Raw genomic sequence first — 24531 nt, 5'->3', positions numbered from 1 at the left:
ATTGACTCCGATGACTCTGGCATGTATTATGACGCTTACTACAAAACATTTTTTTTTTACATTTGATGGAACAGTGTACTTATAAAACCTCATTTGATAATATACCAAACAATACCTAAGTAAAGAGTGTACACGAAAACGGTATTTATCACTGTTAAACAGTAAAATGAACATGTGTATGGTTTGTAATTATTATACATATTAATTCAGGCTCCCAGTACCATCTAGTGCAAACTATGGTCCATATAAACCTCCAATAAGTTATGCATATCAACACTTGTGGATATTTTTATCACGCAGTCATGGTTATATAAAATGAATACTAAGTCTTGATAGCAGGTACACTGTATGTCCGTGCTAATGTGGTATAATGTATATGCACAGTCACGTTCGATAAGACTTTGGACATAACTTGAAAAGGTGTGTGTGACCTTACTATATAGATATAAGAAGATGTGGTATGAGTGCCAATGAGACAACTCTCCATCCAAGTCACAATTTGTAAAAGTAAACCATTATAGGTCAAAGTACGGCCTTCAACGCGGAGCCTTGGCTCACACCGAACAGCAAGCTACAAAAGGCCCCAAAAATGACTAGTGTTAAATCATTCAAACAGGAAAACCAACGGTCTCATCTATATAAAAAAACGAGAAACGAGAAACACTTATGAACAACATCAACAAGCGACAACCACTGAAAATCAGGTTCCTGACTTAGGGCAGTTGCAAACAAATGCAGCGGGTTTAAACATTTTAATAGGCGCCAACATTCACCCTAACCTGAAACAATAGTGTAACATCACAACATAGAAAGACACACTATAAAATATCAATTGAAATGGTTTAACTCAATCAAAAGATATATTAACAAAAACAAGTGAACATAGTGACTGAACGAATAAATTTGATCTATGACACAATGTAAATACAAAATTGTTAAAAAAGGGGGGTTAGATGTAAAACAATATCAGAAAGACAAGCATAACCTTGGACAAAATGCCGCCAAATAAAATAACGTACTCAGGTAAATAAAAATAATTTTGTTGTAAGGTATACATGGAGAACGGAAATATATTTTACAAAATAAATAATTTTGTTGTTCTTAGTACGATAACAGAAGTGAAAATTTATCGTCATACCAAACACTTATCAAAGGTAGTCTTCAGAATCGTCAAAAAATAAACTGTGGCGTGATTTAGTATTCATTAATATTAGAATATCATCAATGAAAATTAATTCTCCAGTCCTAATGCGCAAACTTTGTTTTAAGGGATCTATGGCTTAAGTGTGTTGCGTAAAACAACACTTATGTTATCGGACATAAACCTAGTACTTAGAAGTTATATTTGTGGAAAAGTATAGGACTCAGCTCCTGATGGGTTAAATACGGCACGTTTTGGTTAATCTCGCACCGAACATTCTCTTAAACATTGACTGACTATATGATATATCATACAATTATAGCCTTTGTATGAGGTCGATGCGAGGTTATATCGACCTAAGAGAAACATATTGAGTGATGACGAAGTCCGAAGTCGATATGCTTCTCGATATAACATTGTGTTGACCTCAATCAAAGGCTACATTTGCTATATTATTAATCAACAACTATTGCATAAACAATGTAAAAAATTGGGGATTTCTAGAATGTATTTTTTGTAACATTCTGCATGCCCTGTGCATGCCCTGCTTTTGACCTACACACAACAGTATTCAAATTGTTGTAAATACAAATGTACATGTGATCAAGTTTTAAAGAATCACAAATCCTTAGAACTATATAGAAATATAAATACTATCATATCAGACACTCTGTAGTTTGATAGGTTACATTGGTTGTTGTTTGCTCGGCGACCAGCGACAAATATTACAAGTATAGTCAAGGCGTGAACAAATCATGTAAGAACCAAATTAAACTAGACAAGTGATGTCCCCGAGCTCCACTCTGAAGTAACTGTATTATAACAAAGTCAATGTGCGACTTTCTTTGAGATATTATTGTGTCTTCAAGACACAAATGATGCCCCCGCAGATGCAAAGTGTTGTATTAAAATACACACAGTTGAGCATTAGATCACATATGTCTATGGTTCACTGTAGGAGGAGTTATTCGGAATCGCTATGCACTTCTTATGCAAGCATATACTCCAAAAAATGACAAGGTTCAACTATCTCCCAAAAAAGCAAAACTAATATTAATAAAAATCAAAACTCTGATCACATGCACACCATCAATATATGTACAAACAGCCAGCAAAGTGAAAACTTCCTAGCATTCAAACTGAAGGAGGAGTTATCCGGAATCGCTATGCACCTCTTATACAAATAAATACTCCAAAAAATAACAAAGTTCAACTATCTCCCAAAAGAGCAAATATTAATAAAAATCAAAACCCTGAGCACATAAACACCTTCAATATATGTACAAACAGCCAGCAAAGTGAAAACGTCCTAGCTTGCAAACTGTTGGAGGAGTTATCTGGAAACGCTATGTAACGTGAGGATACCCAAATTGCACCTATTTTGACAGTTTTTCACATACGTTTTTTAACGATCCAGACAAAAGTTACCATTCTGTGTTTATTTTGTAGATGTATCCTTTTTTACTGCATAGTTACACCAATTTAATTTTGAATCCATAGTGAATCATAGAAAAATGGGTTTGAACCGACCTCCAAACGATCCATGATTCTGTAATGAGGAGTACCCAAATTGCAACCATAATTTAATTCACATCCTTAAAAATCGAATAACAGTTGTTTTGTTTTATTTCTTCAAATATTTAGAACAATTTGACATTAGTCCATGCTTAGTATTCATTTTTTAAGAAATAGATGCTTGTAACATATTTTATTTGCTCATTTTTAAAAGATGACTTTTTGTGAACGTCGTATGGCGACGTTCAGTAGATTTTACTTTTTCCAGTGTGCTTCATCTGTTGAAATATATACTGTGAACGTTTTTTGTATATATTTGAATATATTTACCTATGTTAAAAGACGTCTATAATGTCAAATCATAAAAATACAAATCATTTAGTCTCAAAGAAAACTTGTAAGATTTTCGCAGTTATTTTTGTGGAATAGGTGCAATTTGGGTACTCGGTGCAATTTGGGTACTGTGACATTACCTCTTATGCAAGTATATACTCCAAAAATGACAAAGTTCAACTACCTCCCAAAAGAGCAAATATCAATAAAAATCGAAACTCTGACCACATGCACACTTTCAATATATGTACAAACAGCCAGCAAAGTGAAAACTTCCTAGCATTCAAACTGTAGGAGGGGTTATCTGGAATAACTATATACCCACAATAGGACAGACGGACGGACAGACGGACAGGGGTAAAATAATATGCCCCCAACTTTCAGTAGCGGAGGCATAAACAGGACGATTCTTTAAAATAATGGACCGGTAAGATAGGAGCGCAATTACAGACTTATCACACCAATAAGTGATTCAGGGTTTTTTCCTCGACAAACAAATCTGTTCAACTTTAATTAAAAACAAACAGTTTTTTTACCAATACAATAAAGGAACAAGTGTTTTGATACTCGATGTTCAGTTTATTCATTCTCCTAATGGAAGTCAACTATTTTTTTCACTTTCCTTTAGAAACTTAAAACTTAAAATCAAACTGACAATTAAAAAAAAAAATACGCTCCTCTCTTTTCCCATCCTCATACAAAAGATCGGTGGTCCATGTCATAAGTTTAAAGCAACTCCTTCAGGCAAAGTTAACTTTTGCTTTTTAAGCCCTGTATAGATTGTATCCTCAAAACTGGCTGTCCAACTTTTTGCCTCGAACGTATACGCGATGAAGGTAACACCTGCCACGCACAGGAAAATTAGTATCATATTTTCTCCCTTTTCTTTATTCATTTTACCTTGGTATATGACTGACACCATATACATACGGTGAATACTGCAACAAATGAGCCTTTTAAATCTCGGGTTTTAATAATGTACTTACAAGCCGAGGAAATACTTGTGGGAAAATATCATTATATACAACAAAAGAATATTATTTATGGTTGAACAATATTAGCTGACAAAAATGTTGGAACAAGAGATGAATATTTTATAAATATTATCAGTCTGTCTGTTAATGGGATGAAAAGTGACACCGAATAAACAAAACAAAACGCACGGATGAACTAATGTTAAATCAAGGACAAAAGAACGTTTTGTTGGTTAGCTGTTTCAGGCCGGTAAACAAGCTTCATGATAGAATTTCTTTTCAATGACATGTCAGTTCAAACGAAAAGTTGCTTACAGGTTAAGAAATAAAATGTTTATTATGAAGACAAATTATACTAAATTCGTTCAGTTGGGTGAAATGACATAACTTGTTATAGTGGTTTTGTAATGATTTTTTACAACATAAAGATGCTTCTTGTGTGTTTTATTTCTTAACAATACGAGTATAGAAACATACTTTTTATACATTTTACACTATAAGCACTTTTGATGTTAAAATTTGCATAGTTTTGAGTAAAGATGGAACACCAGAAAATGATATCACATAGAGGATACAGTATAACGTCTAGATAACCAACAACAATTTGAAATCAATTTAGAAATATCGGTTTTCAATACAAAATGCAATGAAAGGGTCACTAAATCAAGGGCGATATCAAGTTCATTAGAAAGTTTAATACAAATTATAGGCAGTTCCATAGTCCACTGCAGTCAGAAAACAAGAATATACATTAAAACGATATTTTTTGTTATCATCAGTGGAAGATTTAGACTACACACTATTTGTCACTAACGACAATTTCATTTTACATATACATGTATGTAAAGAACTGAAAAAGTGGGTAATTTGTAATAGCATCCAAGCTCGACAATAACATACTCACGAACACCCTTAAATAACTGATAGGATTAATTGACTGTTGCTAGTTTAATGCTGCAGCAAAAATGTCATGCATGTTCAGGACGATTTAACAATTAATTTCAAAAGTGTTTTGCAAGGTAAATCAAACGACAAAATTATTTCATTTTATTAATATTATTTTTACTGTTAAGTCTTTTTTTTTGTGATATCCATTTGACGTGACTCTGTACTCCCGTCATACTTTGAACGACAAAATTATTTTATATTTACCTGTGTGACGTCAAACGCGCGATTCTACGCCAGTACTTAAAACCTTCCACCTTTTTTGGTGGATTTTACATAGATAAATAAAAATCGTATAATAAAAAAGCAAAATGAGGATGTTAAATTTGATGTATGCCTTTTTGTGCTTCTTTGTTACATTTGTTTGTTTTTATAGTGATTAAGATGATAACACAATGTTGACTGTTGTATCCCTATTTTTGACATTTTTACCTATTTTGTCTGTTTTGTTCACGCATCGTTGTCAATATAATGGAATTTGATGCGACTGTCATACAAGTGAGAGGTTTAGCTAGCTATAAAACCAGGTTCAATCCACCATTTTCTACATAAGAAAATGCCTGTACCAAGTCAGGAATATGACAGTTGTTATCCATTCGTTTGATGTGTTTGAGCTTTTGGTTTTGCCATTTGATTAGGGACTTTCCTTTTTGAATTTTCCTCGGAGTTCAGTATTTTTGTGATTTTACTTTTTTTCAATCAGGCTTACCAGTATAAAGTGTCGGTAACTTGAACTGCCGCTTGCAAAAGTGGGTATATTGGATAGGGGCAAAAATTAGCCTTGGAACAGGCTACTAGACGGACCTCTCAAAGACGTTTTGTAAGGATCCTTTTACAAAGCAGAGAACATGGCATCGCAATTTACGTTCCTGTTCTGACCGGGCGTGGCTGCGTATTTATACATCCCGATAGCAAAATAGGCGCCCATCTTCAGCAAATGTTTTACTTCCGGAAGGGACAGTTTAGGGATTACAGTACTTATATACCCCAAGTTAACCCTTTGTGCTTCTTAATGGAGAAACATGCATCAAACAGATATAACCAACATTCTCCTAAAGACAGCTTTCACCATGTCATCTTTTAGAATCCCAAGAGTGTTTTCTGCTTTTTTCGTATCATCTTTCTAATGACAGTATATTGATTTCTCTTTAGAAATCGTATCACTATAAAACTGTCTAGATTACAAATAAATTTATCGCTACAGATTTGTTACGTTAAAAGCTTTTCTTTCTTGTTTATCACCAGTTATTCAAAACCCAGGAGTCATTACAATATTTGTAATTTTAAGTTAAATATTGTCCTTAGAAGAAATTTATTTTTCTAAGAAATAACACATTGGTTTAACTGAAAGTATAGGAATAATTAGGTTGCAGATATTTTAAGCACGTCAATATGCACATTTTGTTCAAGTTGCTCCCCACCCTTGAAAATTTACTATTCCACTAAAGTGTACACGGCGTTTTGATCATGTTAAAATTCGGTAATAATTCTTAAAGGTGTGAAAAGAGAACTATGTATAGCCAGGTGTGACACACATTTCTTTTATTTTTTTTTTACTATCTCTTGGTAGATGCAATTGTTGAACACTGTTAGTCTTCGATGGTGCCATCCGCCTAACAATCAATATTGCTCAGTCTTCAGTTTTATGTTTATATATATTTTAGAATTGTATATATATAAATATATATAAACAAGTCTAAATTGAAAACAACGTTCAAACCTATGATTACGTTGGATAAAAACCGCAATTTTTATACGTGTGCATGAATACAGCACAAACAACATTTTCCTGAAGACCAAAAAAGTGAAAAAGTATATTTTAACAAAACGCATTTGACTAACAGGTCGAACAACAAATGTTCTTAAACCCTGCTGACTGCCATTGGCGATTGCCAAATAAACGGATCACCGATGTAATAAATGGATCTTAATTATAAATTTAATACTAAACAGAAAGCAATAAACTTGCGGAAAAGATGATATACCGCAAACAACAGGTGCAAAGGTTTTTGTACACCATATCCGGATTTCGACAATTAATGTCTCTTCAGTGATGTTAGGAATCGGAACGGTATTTGGAAAGCCATACAATTTACCTCAATTTAGGATAGACTCTTGAATATTGAGGAGTCAAAATAGGATGAACGGATGATATAATCCCGAAGGCAAATATAATACAAGCCCAAACGAAAAAAACATAAACAAGTTTAAATTGAAAACAACGTTCAAACCTATGATTGCGTTGGATAAAAACCGCAATTTTTATACGTGTGCATGCAAAACAAATTTCTTGTTAGAGGGGTCTAAATATATATACTCATAGAAATTAGAAGATGTGGTAATCGGGATAAGTGCCAATGAGACAACTCTCCATCCAAGTCACAATGTGTAAAAAGTAAACAATTATGGGTGAAAGTACGGCATTCAACACGAAGCCTTGGCTATGAAAGACTCCAAAATGACTAGTGTAAAACAATTCAAACAGGAAAACCAACGGTCTAATCTATATAAAAAACGAGAAACGAGAAACACTTTAGAACCACATCAACAAACGACAACCACTGAAGCAGGTTCCTGACTTAGGACAGGTGCAAACAAATGCAAATGCAATGTATATATATATATAATTACTCTACATATCAGCACAACAGTAATATATATATGAATATGGTGTGTTTTGTAATCGTTTGTGTGTATAATGATCGTGTTTCGTCTTTTTCCATGGCGTTGTCAGTTTGACTTCGACTTATTCCTTCGGTATCGTCCGCCTCTCTAGTAAATTTGATGAAAAATTGTACAATCAGGTAGAACTCACTTATTGCAGGTAAGTTGACCATAAATGATTTGTTCTAGTGTTTAAGGTTCCATTTCATTAAACATCTCTCCATTTTTTCTTGAATAACCAGGCTATGATAGAGGGCGTTAAGCTTTTGGAAGTGATGACTTCAACTTAAGGAATTTTTGTTTCAAAGTTTCTCCCCTCTTAGAAATACCTCTTTATCTAGATATGTATATATATATGACGCGAACAAGATCCGGGATCTCGTAATAAACTTTAGAGATAACAACTCCATGTTTAGGTTCTGCATATAATGAAAAGTTTCAGGGGGACATTTACTTAATCTGGTCTGTCGTCGGATTGCATTTTACATCGGCAATGTTTGTATTGTCCTTTTTGGTTTTTATGTCTCTTTTTTATTTCTATGATGGACAACAATTTTTGGCAATCTTATCTTTCGAAATACTTTTTCTATTACATTTTTTGAGTTAATATTGATCACTTTTAGTTACAATCAATTATACAAACATTCTGATCGTTCATGTCGTCGAATTGCATTCTGCATATTTCTATAAATGTACAACATTTTAATTAATTGATAATATAATTTTGTTTACGACAGTATATCAAGAGTCACTAAATTTAACTATCAAGTTTTGTTTTCGGAATACCTTTTCTATTAAGTTAATATTGATCAATTTAGTCACAATCAATTATACAAAAAAATCTCATCCTTTGATGTCTATTTTTTATCATGTGAATCAGTCTCGTTTCTATGTTTTATCATGTCAATCAGCCTCGTTTACTCAATTCTTCTCCATGAATTCAATTAAATGTTCTCTTTAATCACAGAATTCAATTGATACTGATTTATATATTCATTTAATTTTATCATTTTAATTTATCTAGGTTAGAAATTAGGATTAAGAGGAGATTTATTCACATATTATTGATTTTTAAACATCAAAACAAATAAGAGACATGTTTTAAACAATGCATCAGGTAAGGGTATACGCAATTTTAACTCACGTCAACTCACGTCTGTAAACTGAGGTCAGTAACATTATTCAGTCGATTCCATACAAGTCGCGGATCACATATAAGTCGATTTCAAACAAGTCGCATATACCATCATAATATTCACTGATTCATTGTAGAAATGTGGTCACCTATACTTCCCTTATTAGGCAATTAGACCAATAATGTTTAGCCGACCGTTGTGTTGGATGTATAATTACATAGCCACATTAAACGGCAGAGGAAAGGTTGAAATTGCCGCCCCTTGTTGAGGTCAATAACATTATGCAGTCGATTTCATACAAGTCACATATATCATCATAGTCAATTCACTGCATGCTTGGTTTTAGAAATGTGGTCACCTTTACTCTTCTCGAGTCGTCCGGCAATAAGACACATATTGTTTGGGCGCCCGTTGTGCAAGATGTATAACTACGCAGCCACATTCAGTTGCAACGGAAACGTTAAATATGACGACCCGTGTCGAGCGAGTGCCACGCTCTCTATACATGAAAGAAACTTACTGCAACTTTATAAAGGGCCCGTAGGTGATCTGATGCAAAGCAAAAGTTCTACCTATATCCAACTTGCCTTGTCTCTCTCTCTCTCTCAATATCAGTCACTAATCTGTATGACGTCACGTAATCGATATAAGTTACGGTTACAAGGCCTTTATCAAACCCCTTATACATATGGTTTAAGTCAGGTCACGTGAAAAAAACATCTAAATTAGTTGTACTTGAGGTACATGTATATAATAAAGTGTATATGGATCTATATGATATGGCTTTTTCAATATCACACTCTGTATCTACCCTCAACCAATATAATCTCTCGAGCAGAACCATGTGACCATATTTATATACTTGACCCCACTCAACCTTTGCGGTGCTCAACTACAACTGATTTATTGTATATGTGAATAAAGTAAATCAATAAACAGGATCTCAAAAACACCTTCAATAAAATAAAAGAGGGAGAAAAGATATCAAGGGGACAACAGACAACATCATGGTCAGAATTTAAAATCGACAAAAAGACAAACATTTTCCTGTTTGAATGGTTTTACACTAGTCATTTTGGAGGCCCTTTATAGCTTGCTGTTCGGTGTGAGCCAAGGCTCTGCATTGAAGGCCGTACTTTGACCTATAATGGTCTACTTTTACAAATTGTGACTTGAATGGAGAGTTGTCTCATTGGCACTCATACCACATCTTCTTATATCTAATAACGAAAATTATCAAACTGCGGATGTAAAAGAACCCTAAAAATCTTATTTAACCCCGCTAAATGATGATACCCCTTCAGTCAAAAGTAAGAGCATCGTTGATTTGTTTTATGTGAACTTTAAATAAATAGTGCTGGTGGTAGATCTGTAATAGTCTCAGTTCAATATGCATACAGGGAAAGGTTGTTACGAAAGTTTTTAAGCTTGATATCCTCCTTTACACAGCACATGAAAGCACTCCATGCAGTGTTTGGTTTCGTTTGTGTTACGCAGTCTCTAGTTTTCTATGTAGTGTTTTGCAGACTCTAGTTGGGTTTTTGTGCGTTTTTCGCTTTTGAGATAACCATATTTTATATACTCAAGACACCCATGGATTTATTTACGACAAAGAAGCCACACGTTCACAACCTCTGGCTTCGTTTTTCTAAATACAACTTCCGGTTGGCAACGTTTTGACAACACCCATTATGACACCAGGAGAATGAAAATAAAGGATATATTTCACAGGCTAAATGAGAAGCGAAAGATACCAAAGGGACATTTGAATTCATAAGTCGAATTAAAATTGACAACGCCAAGGCAAAAAAAGAAAAAGATCAACAGAAAAACGGACAAAAAAATGTACACAACAGACAACATAGAAAACTAAAGACTGAACAACATGAACCCCACCAAAAACTGGGGATGATCTCAGGTGCCCCAGAAGGGTAAGCAGATCCTGCTCCACATGTGGCACCCGTCGTGTTCTCGTTTTAGTACAAACCCGATGATAAGTCTAATTCGGAAGGTCACATTCGGGGAAAAGGGGACGGGATTGTAGTTACGACTATTGGAACAAATCCGTTGTCATCTAATTGATGATTTTAAATTTACTGGGAAATCACTGTATTTTTATATATTATATCATGCTTTATCGGCTATTGTAACACTCTTTTGAGCGTTGTCTTTTGACTTGCACACCAAAGGTCACAGTTGTGCTAGATTCAGTCTAAATAAAAGATATAAATCTCAATTTTGTTTTATATACCGGTAGATTAGGTCCATAGGCGCGATTCATTTCTTTAATGAAATAAACATTCCTATGTAAATGTTGCGACGCTCGAATTAAGATTTATTTCCTTAATTTGACAGATAAAAACTGAAGATATTTGAAAATACAGGAAATTACTTCAGGGATTTAGAGAATTTGATATAATCCAATGGAAGCTTCTTCGTTTCTATTGTCTTTATATGATCCTGAATCATTAATTAAGACAATAAATATCTATTTCTATAATATTTGTTTGTTTTAAGTCTATCCTTTATGGAAGAAGTTACTACTTCCTCGTAATTCTTATCATAAAACTGTCTACACTTAATACATTTTACCATAAAAAAAGCCTGGAAACATTCATAATGAAAAGCAGGCCCCGGTTATACTACTATAAATTGTTGTTGTGGGCTATCTATCTGAACCTTGATCTCTTCTGTCCAGCCGAATAACCTGTATACACATGGGATTGGGGAGTGGTATTCGCTTGGATATGATGGATGTATAAATACGCAGCAACGTCCGTTCTGAATTGGAAAGTGTAAACAAAACAAATACTCCCATAACACGACGTTCCCGAATTAATTGGGACAGGCACATGGACATTTTGTAAGCACTTATACCTCCCCTCTAATATCGATCAGTGGAATAAAACAAAAGGTGTCTAACTATTTAACTCCTGCACGATATACATCAAAAACACATGTATTTTGTATGGACAAAAGTGATATACATTTCTTTGAAATATCTGGCACCGGTTGGGCCCGCGCCTTATTCTGCCCCGCAGCCCATAAAGGAAATTTAATCATTAATAATACACAAATACACATGACCATGTCAAAAGAAAATAACTAAATTCTACACATAAATCATTCATTGTTGCACTATAGGTACTGATATTCACATCTAGTTAGCAATATCATTTGTAGCAGTTTTGTTATCATCAATATAATAGATGTTAAGCATTGAACTTAAAAGAGAATCGAGAGCTTTTAATGTAGATGTAGATTTTTTATGAATGAATAAACCTTTTATAGCCGACATTCTAATTCTTGAAGTCCGTACGGTTGCCTATAATTGCTTACATCCATTTCATCTGAACTTTGGTGGATAGTTGTCTCATTGGCAATCATACTGGGCTTTTTATAGCCGACTATACGGTATGGGTTTTTCTCATTGTTGAAGGCCACACGGTTACCTATAATTGCGTGCATGTATCCACTTCATTTAATCTTCGGTGGATAGTTGTCTCATTGGCAGTCATGCCACATTATTTGTATACACTCTATATGAATATAATGGTGAAAGTTGTTTTTTTCATTCTTAATTGGTAACAGATTACGTCTTTTTAATTATTTAAGTTCTTTATCTGTTATTATTTTTTTAAACAAATCTAATAACGAATCATAACAGCTATTATTGTTCTTTATTTTTAACTGTATCCTTCCCCATTCATTTGATTTGGTCTTGTCGAAAGCAAGTTAAAGACGGGTGATTAACGGCAGAGATAACGTCAGACATTATCAGCGAACCAATCCGTTGTTTTCTCGTGGCATTAAACGGTAATCTCTTTATAAATATGGTGACACGAGAAGATAAAAAATATATTAAATCATGTCAAGAGCAGTAAACAGAACCGCAGTTTAAACGGAATGCAGCTATGTATAATATGTTGCCATTTTGGGGTCTTTTATAACTGACTATATGGATTGGTATGGTATTTGCTCATTTTTAGAGACCATACGGTGATCTATATAGTTGTCGTTACATTTTTTGGACTGTAGTTGATATCGTATCATTGGCAATCATACCACATCTCTTTATTTTTTATATTGACATGGTGTAAGTGACCGTAATGTTTGTGTATGGCGAGAATTATAAATTTTGTTCAGGATACGCATCGTGCGGTTTCCTATCACGGTCCCTACAGTAGGAAAGTAGTGGACACCTAATCCCAGAATTATAGCTACTATTGTAATGACCATTTTAATGTCTGAGTCGTATTGCAAAATATTGGGTTCATCAAAATGGAAATGAGTATAGTATGTTTGATATTCTCCGTTGGTATGAATAGTTCTTATGTGAGTTATCTTTGTTCAATGGCAGTTATGTTGTGGTTCAAGCTACGCAGTCTTCAGCTTTTTCTGTGCAATATTTTGCAAACAATTTCGTCTTTTTGTATTTTTTGCGTTTGGTCATTGTGTTGTTTGTCTTTGTTCGACTTCAGACTTTGTTAATCTCTTAAAGTATCGTCTTACTTTTGTTGAAATTTAATCAGATACGGTTGCATTCGTTCCTAGATGTTGTTTGTCCTATACTGTGGATTCTTTTATTTTCGTGGGTACCAATTTTCATGGATTGAGGAAAACTTGCATATTCGTGGATATTCAATTTCGTGATTTTGGCAAAGTCTGGATACATTCCTTTAGACAATATGCAATTCGTTGAACATTTAAATTCGTGGTTCCCCTGTACCCACGAAATGCACGAAAATTAGTATCCAACGAATATTGATGAATCCACGGTACTTTAAGACACCGGGTTATTGTTTCTGGTTTTATTTTTTTTTTTTTTTTTTGCTTATGACATTTAATGCTGAACTATATAAAAAAAAGTTGTTTGAATGCCAATGAGACAACAGTCCATCAGAACCCAAATGACGTGGATGTTTAAACAATTATATGTCTCCGTGCGGATTTCAACAATGAGCAAAACACATGCCGAATAGTCATGCAGCTTTTAAAGGCCCTGACAAAATGTGCTACTTTTCAAACGAGAAAACAAAAGGCCTGATTTATGCTAAAGCAATAAACGAAAAACAAATATGAAACACAGCAATCAACGACAACCACTCAACTACAAGCTCTTACCATTGAGAAAGCCATATATAAAATGTGGCAGGGTTAATAGCACTTTTGAAAAACAAGAACTTTAAAGCAATAAAAGTAAATTAGGCTAAGTTTTGCCAGAAGCATAAGATCATTGATAAAAAAAAGGTTCATGATAAACGACATCTGTGTTAGAATACTAAAAGAAATTAAATATTGCATAATCGAGTACTATAGCAATTAAACAAATACGCGGGAATATGATATACAAATTAAAGCGAACTAACGATCTTGATGCATCAACTTCAAGTATAACTAAAAACCAAATACGTACTTGACATGATAGAAGCTTGATCAATTGTGATTCAATTTACCAATCGTACATTATAATGAAGAGTAAATAAGTGTTACCAGACAAGATTAATCCTGTGTGGAGATAGAGACAAAGTAGGCAAATATAGAATGTATACAGAGAGGATTAACAAAGTAAAAACTAGATAACGGAAAGTAAATGTTGACACAGATGGTATACATGGGAGTCTTAATTGTGTCGTCTCTGGTATTAGGTTTTCATTATGGTTGATCTTTGTGAGCTACTGTCCGACACTGTGTCTTTTGGGTGGCTTCTAGCTTCTGTATCATTAAGAATAAATGTCACGGTTTTACACCGATAAAGATACTAGGTTTGGCCTATTAAAAGACATAGATTTAAGTACGTGGAAACGATTGATTGACATTTTCTTAATGACCAGTTGCGAATATTTCTACTTATTTAAGAAACATGCAATTATTTGATCATTTAGGTCTTGTAAACATGATTATATAACAGTTTTCTAAATAGGTTTCGTTGTATAGTTGCCTCTAGCGATGGAACAATGTTAATATAGAAGGAAACTCAGGTGTGTATTCGAATGTTGTAGGGAAAGGTGTTTTGACCTAAGGAAAATTTTAAGATGCGAATTGTTCAATCAGAAACAATTTATAGATGTGAAAAATCAAGATAATTTCATAATCAAAAGGTAAATATAATTGAACAAACCCTCCAGAGACAGAAAACTAAGAATAAGGAGAACATCTATAACAGGAGATTTATGTTTAACATATATATCCACAATATAATAAATAAGGAGATGTGATATGATTGCCAATGAGACAACTAGCCACCAAAGTTCAAATGAAGTGGATGTAAGCAATTATAGGCAACCGTACGGCCTTCAACAGGTATGAACCAACGACAACCACTGAACTACAGGCTCCTGACTTGGGACGTTAAGAATGTGGCGGCGTTAAACATTTTTGTGCGTGCTCAACCCTCCCCTAACCTGGGACAGTGGTGTAACAGCACAACATAAGAACAAACTATAAAAATCAGTTGAAAAAGGCTCAACTCATCAGATCGATACAAATACAAAAACATCAAACAAAAACAAAGACAGGGCGTGGCAGGGTATATATCAATCCCTCATCTCTAACAACAAAAAAGACACTAAGTATAGAGTCTGAGAGTACATGCAGTTACTGACAGCTAGTTCAAAGGCAATAACAACTAATTAAAAAAATCATGTATCTAAGACCACAAATTTACTTGTGGAAAAGTCCAGTAAAAAGCTAAATACTGTCCTAAATCGCGAACGAGGAAATAAATAGAAATACAAGGGGGAAATGATTTAAAACATGAACACGAGAATGAAAATCATCACCGTAGTCAACTGACAAAGACGAAACGACAAATATATATATCTTAACATTTATATACTGAACTCCATTAATACTCGGGTGATATCTTATTATCTGAACGAGTAAGTATGCAGTAGTTGTTTCACTAGAGATTACCGTGGTACCAAGTTAACAAATACCGTCTGGAGATAGGTCGTGTTAGTTGACAATACGAAACGAGTACTAAAAGAGGGTTGGTTGGTAAAAGAACGATGTTGTTTTCTGTGTCACCGATTTTAATAATCTTGTACGAACAGGAATTAGCCGATTGTGTTCTGTTCCGAATTGTGACAGTTTGACTGAGTAAATTCGCATGGCGGGTGAGACATGCATAGCAGGAGACACTTACCCTGTCGACGCACCCGGTCTCGCTACTTCTGGAGTTCATGCCATTCCCTCAGTTTTCGTTTGTTGCCAACTGACTTGTCTCTAATTTGCGAGATATAAACTTCGTTAACCCTCTTACTGCGGCAAGGACATATGTGTCTTCCCCTGGCTTACTGCGGGAAGGACATATATGTCCTTACATACATTACCTTTGTGATTATTTTTTCCCTTTCTTAATATTTCTAAAAAATACACTCTCCTCCATTAATTGAATACATTTTAAATATATTATTCCAGTTGAAAAGCAAGTCCTTGGAAACGTCCGTTGTCGTCAAGCTCTATCAGCAACAATAGCAGGGGGAATTAATTAGGTGGCGCTACAGTCGTCCGTGACGTCAAAAAGTCCGCCAAATCAATCGGCTAAAAGATTGACGTTTAAAGTATTTATTTCAACTTGTCATGCTTTTATTATAATTGAATTTTAAAATTTGTAGGTTTTGCGACCAATATAGATTCAATACGTCATACAAACATTATCAAAAATAGCTTGTTTTTGCTATTTCTTTATCCTTTCCGTTCTAAAAAATTTCATCCATCTTTTTTGTTCGCCAAAAACATCGATTTTTCATAACTTGACGTTTGCGTATCCAAATACGGAAGAGAACGGTTATAATCTTAAATGAAACCGGGTAAACTATTTCAAATTTCTACACAATTTTGAAGCCATCATTTTTTACTATTATACATCAATTTTGGTGACCACCAGTCATGTCAATTTGTACCTGGTTCTGGCTGCGTTTCTACTTCAAAACAGTAAAGTTCAACTTCTTTTCATTGTACCTGTTTCCAAAGTACTCTAAAATACTGATTTTATTATAGATATGAATGAAATTGTGATTAAAAATTGTTGTTTTTCACAATTCCATACGATACCTCCATTTTAAAGTAAAACCCTTTTTGATCCCCTACACAAATTGACGGTGACATTGTTTTCTTTTTCAACATACGTCATATAACGTTTACAAAATATGTGTCAGGGTCATGTGCATAGTGAAAATTTACACATTGGACAAGTTCTTCTTTATCGCGTTTGAAACTATAGTATAGGTCTAAGAAAATTTCATTTATACTGGAAGCAAATATGACAAATTAATGATGGCCTATGGATAAACAAAAGCACAAAAATAGCAATAGAAAATGCATTGCAAAGAAAATTTCTGGAGGAAAAAACATATGAAAAAAGGAAATGAAGGTCAGTTAATTATATTTATATTTTATAAGTTAAAAACCTTGCTTATTAATTATCTCTTTACTAAGAAAGCTACATTAATAAGGGAAAACACTAGCTTTTAAAGTCAAACAAGAAATTAATTTATAGAGATGTGTTCTTACAAAATTGAATTTATTCAAATGGCAAATTATTGTCAAATTTAATCATCATTGATCATTATTAAAGTAAAATGCACAAGATTAGTCATACCAACTTTCATTTCTGAGATTAATATCCAATTATTCAGGTAAAATATACAATACTTTGTTTATAAATATGTAAAGCAACAGATACAGCAACCTAAAGAGAAGAAGCACCATTTTTTTCAAAGAATTTACTTTCATAATCTATAAAATACCCTGAGAAATTGGACAAAGGCTACTGTGCTAGCTAATCTAATAGTTGAATTTTACAACAATAATGATTTTAAAATTCAAAATTATGTCACTTTCACTTATAATTTTAAGCATTTTTTTTACAGAATTTTTGTCTTTTTTTTGGTAAACTTTTCCTTTTTCTGTAGGATATTTTCTAGGCTGTACTGTACTGTTCAACTAAGAAACATAGGCTTGAGTTAAAAGGCTTTTTTTACTTTGAAGAAAGTAAATTTTGACTCTTGGTCCCACTTTATTAAAATATAAAATATAAATGGTCAGTACTATTTTTTTTCAGAAAGATTATTTAAATTGTATACAGTATGTTTTATTGCATTAAACATTGTTAGAAGTAGTTAAAAAAATCCATTAGGAGTGATCCCATATCCCATTATAAAAATTGCAAACTGAAAGTAAATTTCATCAGCCAGAGCTAATTTATATCAGTTCAGCTAGGTTTCTAGATCTAATTTTTACCATTTTTTTTTCTTTTAATTTTTACCTGTAATCCTTCTCTGAAAAGTAGGGAAGTATCTCTTCTTAATATTATAATAACATAGTTGTTAATCGACTTTCTTTTATTTTCTTCTTGATTTTTGTAAAATAAACTCCTTTTTATTCATTTTGGTGGGTTTTTATTTTTGACTGGTGATATCAAGGGGAGATAACCACTTGCACAAATCGGCAAAAAACCACCGCTTCGTGTTGAACATAACTTGACGTTTGCGTATCCAAAACTGTATTGCCTAGATATTCACATCGAGTGTTTGTCTTAATCAGAAGCTTTATTAAATTTAAATTCAGCCCATCATTTTTAGTTTCCTCGACAATATTTAGATTTTTCGATCAGGAGCCTTGACAATTTTCACACAAACTTCAAGTTTGAAGATAAAATAAAGAATAAAGGACTTTGAGTTGATGTGTAAGTTTTGACGAGTTAAAACTATGTATATTCAAGATTGTTTTGATCAATAATTTTTTTCTATGACAGTGGTATTTTAGTGAGTAAAAGTGAGGTTTGTCTCATCCGTAGTTTTACTGAATTTTCACGGTCACGTGACTCTATTGTTGCTGATAGACTTGGGGTCAAACCGTGACCTGCTTTCCAACTGATTCATTATGTGGTTATTATTTTTGTTGTTGTTTTCTTTTACCCATCTTTTTCATAAAACGTCATCATTACGTCATATCTTATTTGACGTCGTAATTGAGTTGAAGGCAAGATAGCGCTAAAATGAACAATTTCATTTTTAAAAATGCTTCTTATTGATAAGATAACATAGAATCATAGTATGAAATAGAACAAAATCAACATGAACAAATAATCATTGAGCAGTACAAACAAAAATATTTGATATTGGTTTTGATTCTTGTATCCAACAATATATAAATTCTTCAAACAAATGTCCTCAACTCTTTTAGATTGGAAGGGACAGTGATCAGCTATATACTAAGTGTTGAACTTGGTACTTGCCTTGGTTTTCTTACTTGTTTGAAAACAAATGAATTAAACAACGAAAAAGTCTACGTTGGTATATAAATAAATAAGTCTACAATTAATTTACTGACACGAATTGGCTCAAAAAAAGCATTATGTATTCTGATTATCTTTTATGTTTTATTAGCTATAATAAGCTTTAATTTTTGTGCTAAAATATATAGAAACAATGCAGTTATTAAAAACCCGTTAGTAACAGGAATCAGCCAAACAATGAGAAAAGCCATTATACCGAATAGTCAGCTAAAGAAGCCCCCGACATGAAAAAATGTAAAACAATTCTAATTTGAAAACTAACGGCATAATTTATAACAATACAATTTATGAAAAACATATGTGACAGGCACGAACCAACGACAACCACTGAATTACAGGCTCATGACGTGGGACGTGAACAAAATTGTGTGCTATCTTTATTTTTCCGGTCATTTTTTGTTTGACGAGTGTTTTTACCTTTGAAATATTTGCTGCTGAAAACTTATGTCTAACACTGCCTAAACTATTTTGTGTTATAGTTTTATTTATCCTGCCAATTATTCAACCTTTTAGAACATATATTATTCTTATTAACAAGTCTAAATTGAAAACAATGTTCAAACCTATGATTGCGTTGGATAAAAACCGAAATTTTTATACGTGTGCATGCAAAACAAATTTCTTGATAGAGGGGTCAAAATACAGCACAAACAACAATTTCCAAAAGACCAAAAAAGTGAAAAAGTATATTTCAACAAAACGCATTTGACTAACAGGTCGAACAACAGATGTTCTTAAACCCTGTTGACTGCCATTGGCGATTGCCAAATAAACGGGTCACAAGTTTTTACAAAATGGATCTTTTAAAATTATTAATTTAATACCAAACAGAAAACAACAAACTTGCGGAAAAGATGGTATACCGCAAACAAAAGGTGCAAAAATTAGTACACCATATCCGGATTTCGACAATTAATGTCTCTTCAGTGATGTTAGGGATCGAAACGGTATTTGGAAGGCCATTCTTATTATATATATATATATACAATTTTATAACGTGTTGACTGTGATGACTGTGATGACTCGACGTTACTCCACATTGGAAATGTATTTATACCACTAGAAGAGTTTCACATTTTTAAACGGCAAATTTTGAAATTCCTTCACATTTATTCAATAAAGTAACACCTTACGATGTTTAAATTTGAGACAAGTTTAGTTTTTTAACTCATTTCATGGTAATTCTGAAGACGACCTTTCATACAAAGATCTATATTTTCCTTATACTTCACGTGTTTTATATATTGAGTGTAAAATGCAAAGTTGCGAAAAAATAAAAATCGAAAGATGTACATGTAATAACAGATCTTTTCTAAATATGCATGTGTAAATATTACATTGATGTACACATATGAATAAAAGCATACGGTGTTATTTTGGAATAAGTTTTCATGGGTTATATATTTCTATATACATTTTTAGCTATATAGATATATTCGTAAGGGCCCTTTAATTATTTATTCTGTATATAGACCTATATGTATTATAATGATATTTACAAATAGTATAAATATACCATTGAACAATATTAATCAAAGAAATTAAGCAGTTATTAACGAAAATATTAGAATCGAACCGTAAAACTAAGAAACAGAAAACACAAACATGTAAATATATAGCCAATAGCGCAACCCATCCACAGATTCCAACACCTGAGTAAAAAAAAATACAGGTATGCAAAGATATAACAGTTAGGAAGCGATTTTTTGGTGGTAACTAGAAATCATGCAGGTAAAAAGGTGTGTTTGATTAGGATTTGTCATTCGTCAAGCGTCAATGTGATATGATAATGAATATGACATATGAAATATGATTTTAATACAAGTCATGTATAACATAGAAAATAATAACAGTATATATTATAAAACAAGAAATATTTCATGTGATGACACTAGCGTCGGTGCAACCATCGTCTACAAAGAAAAGGAATTAAGACGTTTGCAGTGTTTCACTGGGTGTAGGGAAAGGGGGGATATTTCCGGAGACAGATACATTTTACAGTATATATAGCAAAATATTTCACAGCATTTACATTATGTTGGCATCTTTAAACATTTCTATTAAAGTAAAGGATATAAATTGTGTCTGCTTGTATGCACGTGTAAACACCATTACTCTTAAATGGGTCTTTGTTAAGAAATTAAGGCTTAAAATTAATTGCATCATAGTAAACCAATAGAATTTGGCCTTTTTAGGTGCGACGATATTTATTTTGGGACACACACATCCTTTAAATCGGAAGAAAGATTCAACCCGACCAAAAGGCAGAAAACACCACAAGGCCACCAATGGGTCTTCACCTCAGATGGCCCCTAAACAATAATGAAATTATGTTGACAGCTCAGATTCTAATATTAGCGTGCTATGAAAATACATGCATAGGAAACACAATTAAAACAAAAGAAACATTTATTGTATAGGTTATAATTATATTCTGCACTCCGAGAATCATTTAAAAAACTTTTATAAATGCAAAATTTTATATCAACTTGAGCATATTACCTATGCTTTGATATACCAAAATATGAGAAATCTCTTCTCACAAAAATAAGAATAAGTGAAAAATGACTTGGTAATGAAACGGGGTGCTACAGTTTACCAAAAACTTTAGCAACTGAACGTTTCTGCAAATTTTGCGGATATAAAGCAGAATATGGTGTGTACTTCCTTTTATAATGTCCCCTATATAAAAACCTTCCAGAGAAATTATATGTTTAAGCTTTCAAAAATAAGTTAAAGATGATGTTATCAAATCAGTAACATATTTAATTAATCAAGATAAGTTGGCTAATGCCAACCAAATTTGTAAATATATGAGAAAAGCCTTAGAATATGAAAAAGGAGATGTTTTATGATTGCCAATGAGACAACTATCCACCAAAGTTCAAATAAATAGGATTTAAGCAATTACATGCAACTGTACGGCCTTTAACAATGAGAAAATCCCAATTTGAAGTTCAAAACAATGCTTAGTGTCAGTTAGTCTACCATAAGCAATGGAAGTACTATAAAAAAATAGTTCATTCTTATGTTGTACTGTTACACCACTGTCTCAGGTTAGGGGGAGGGTTGGGATCCCGCTAACATGTTTAACCCCGCCACATTCTGTATGTATGTGCCTGTCCCAAGTCAGGAGCCTGTAATTCAGTGGTTGTCGTTTGTTTATGTGTTACATATTTGTTTTTCGTTCATTTTTTGTACATAAATTAGGCCGTTAGTTTTCTCGTTTGAATTGTTTTACATTGTCATTTCGGGGCCTTTTATAAAGCTGACTGTGCGGAATGGGCTTTGCTTAATGTTGAAGGCCGTACGGTGACCTATAGTTGCGAATTTCTGTGTCATTTGGTCTCTTGTGGAGAGTTGTCTCATTGGCAATAATACAACATCTTCTTTTTTATATTGTAGTTATATATACAGCATTTAAATAAATTTCTCTTATTATGCATTATGTACTTTATATACCATGGTTCTTATGAGTGAACATATTTTAACAAACGAATCCGATGTCATATTTTTTATATGTGCTTTATCCAATAAAACATTTGATTTAAAATAACCAACCGAAAATATGTAATACAGACTTGAAATTTTAGAAAGTATAGTGGTGTTTTGCAAAAACTGAGCGTTTTCTTCCAACCTCTGCGAAGTGCTTGACGTTAGCTAATCTAGACAATGTTTTGGTATTTCTCTACGCACTAAGAGGGTTAAACTACTTTATCGGCAATTTGTACATTTTCCCTTTGGTCTTACTGGCTAATATTTTTAAAATCATTGACAGGACTTGATACTCGAAAATATTAGGCAATGACGTCATGTATCAGTGCAGCAACGTCACGTGCTCAAGTCAATCCGCGTCAATTTATCAATGAAATGCACGCGACTTCATTCATACAACGTAACAACTATCCAAGCGTTTTGTACGCATAAAAGTAATTTTACTTACTATTTTATTTTACTTTTTATTCTCAACCAAAAAAACATACAGTTAAGACAAATTGCCGATAAAAAGAATAATGGCATTTTATATTTTGATTCTGACTTCATCAGATCGAATATCAGCTTCCCCTAGCGGGCTCGCTTGATATTCTTGCTGATAAAGTCAGTATCAAAAACAATAATGCCATTATTCTATTTGTAGCCTTATTTTAAAAATAAACGACCAATGGAACATATCTGATGTATTCTAGGAACTAAACATAGAATTTTAATTCAGTTCTAAATTAATTCTAGTATGATTTTCAATTACATAATGATACAATCAAAATAAGAACTGCGACGCTGATATCTGGTGATACAATGAAGAACTAAATTTACTGTTTGTAGTGTAAATCGCGTATAACATATATTTTACATATTGTTGTTCTTTGTTTTTAGGTTTTTTTTTGTATAGGTCATCAAAATCTAAAACGTCTTTGCAATAACTGATTTAATTGTTATAGCCATCGTCCACAATGTAGGTTAGACATAGAAGTATTGGTTACATGAACCTCTTAATCTACTGATTGACAATAAAGACTTTGGTACTGACGTATCCGTTTGTCATTCTTGATATGCAACAACATAGTCCTGGCCTGTTCAATTATAAATTAAGATTCCAGACACATGTTGGAAAAAGCCCCTGCTCTCTTTACTATAACAAATTCGAGCAGCAACTCTTCGCAATTCCGTACATCACTGGTTGCATAGATGTCTTAATGTTCAGGAAGTCTCTTTTTCTTTAAATGAAAATTATCCTTCCATTCGTCCGTTCGTAGGTTCGCTTCCCTGTCTAGTCAAACCAAAGGGATTGCATTTGTATGTTTGCTTCTCTCCAAAACACGTGAAAGTTAGTATTAAGGACAAAGATTATATATGATCAGCTCAGAGCCAGCGAAATGTGATAGGGTAGGAATGCACATTTTGTTTCTTCTTATGGTGACCATGCGCGAGTTAGCGCATAAAAAATCGGACAAAATGTATCTATCTATCAAACAAATTGTATTTCAATCACATCTGGGAACACTATATCTATATATATGTTCCTTATCACACAACAGCGTTTTCATCATGTTATATGTTTTCAATTCAAAAAGCTTACATAAGTATATAGTTCTTGTCGGTCAGAATAGAAAAGAGTGTGTATAAAAAAAAAGATGTGGTATAATTGCCGATGAGACAACTCTCCACAAGAGACCAAATGGCATAGAAGTAAATGTCAACTATAGGTCACCGTAAGGCCTTCAACAATGAGCAAAACCCATACCGCATAGTCAGCTATAAAAGGCTCCAAAATGACAAATGTTAAATCAAAGTGTGTTACTTGCTTAAACGAATTTATTAAAATGGCCTGCACGAGGAGAATAATAATTTGAATGGTCTAAAAATAAATTTGCCATACTAGTATATCTAAAATACATTATAAACACAGTTTTATTTGAACTAACTAGACTACATGGTTACTAATAACAGACATCTATAAACGCATACTTAATCCTATAAATTATCTTTGTACTGAATCTAGGTAGTTTGGTCCACTTTCTT

General features: G+C 33.1%; 1 protein-coding gene across 2 annotated transcripts in view; it reads left to right on the top strand.

Annotated features, from left to right (window-relative positions):
• LOC127721937 (uncharacterized) overlaps nucleotides 1-24531 on the top strand; it is a 57521-nt gene that overhangs the window by 3809 nt on the left and 29181 nt on the right. The window lies entirely within an intron of this gene.

This window comes from Mytilus californianus, unplaced genomic scaffold (assembly GCF_021869535.1).
Source record: "Mytilus californianus isolate M0D057914Y unplaced genomic scaffold, xbMytCali1.0.p SCAF_12, whole genome shotgun sequence".
NCBI classification, from domain to species: Eukaryota; Metazoa; Mollusca; class Bivalvia; order Mytilida; family Mytilidae; genus Mytilus; species Mytilus californianus.
Note: the sequence above shows the minus strand (reverse complement) of the source record. Positions and strands in the feature narration are given on the sequence as shown.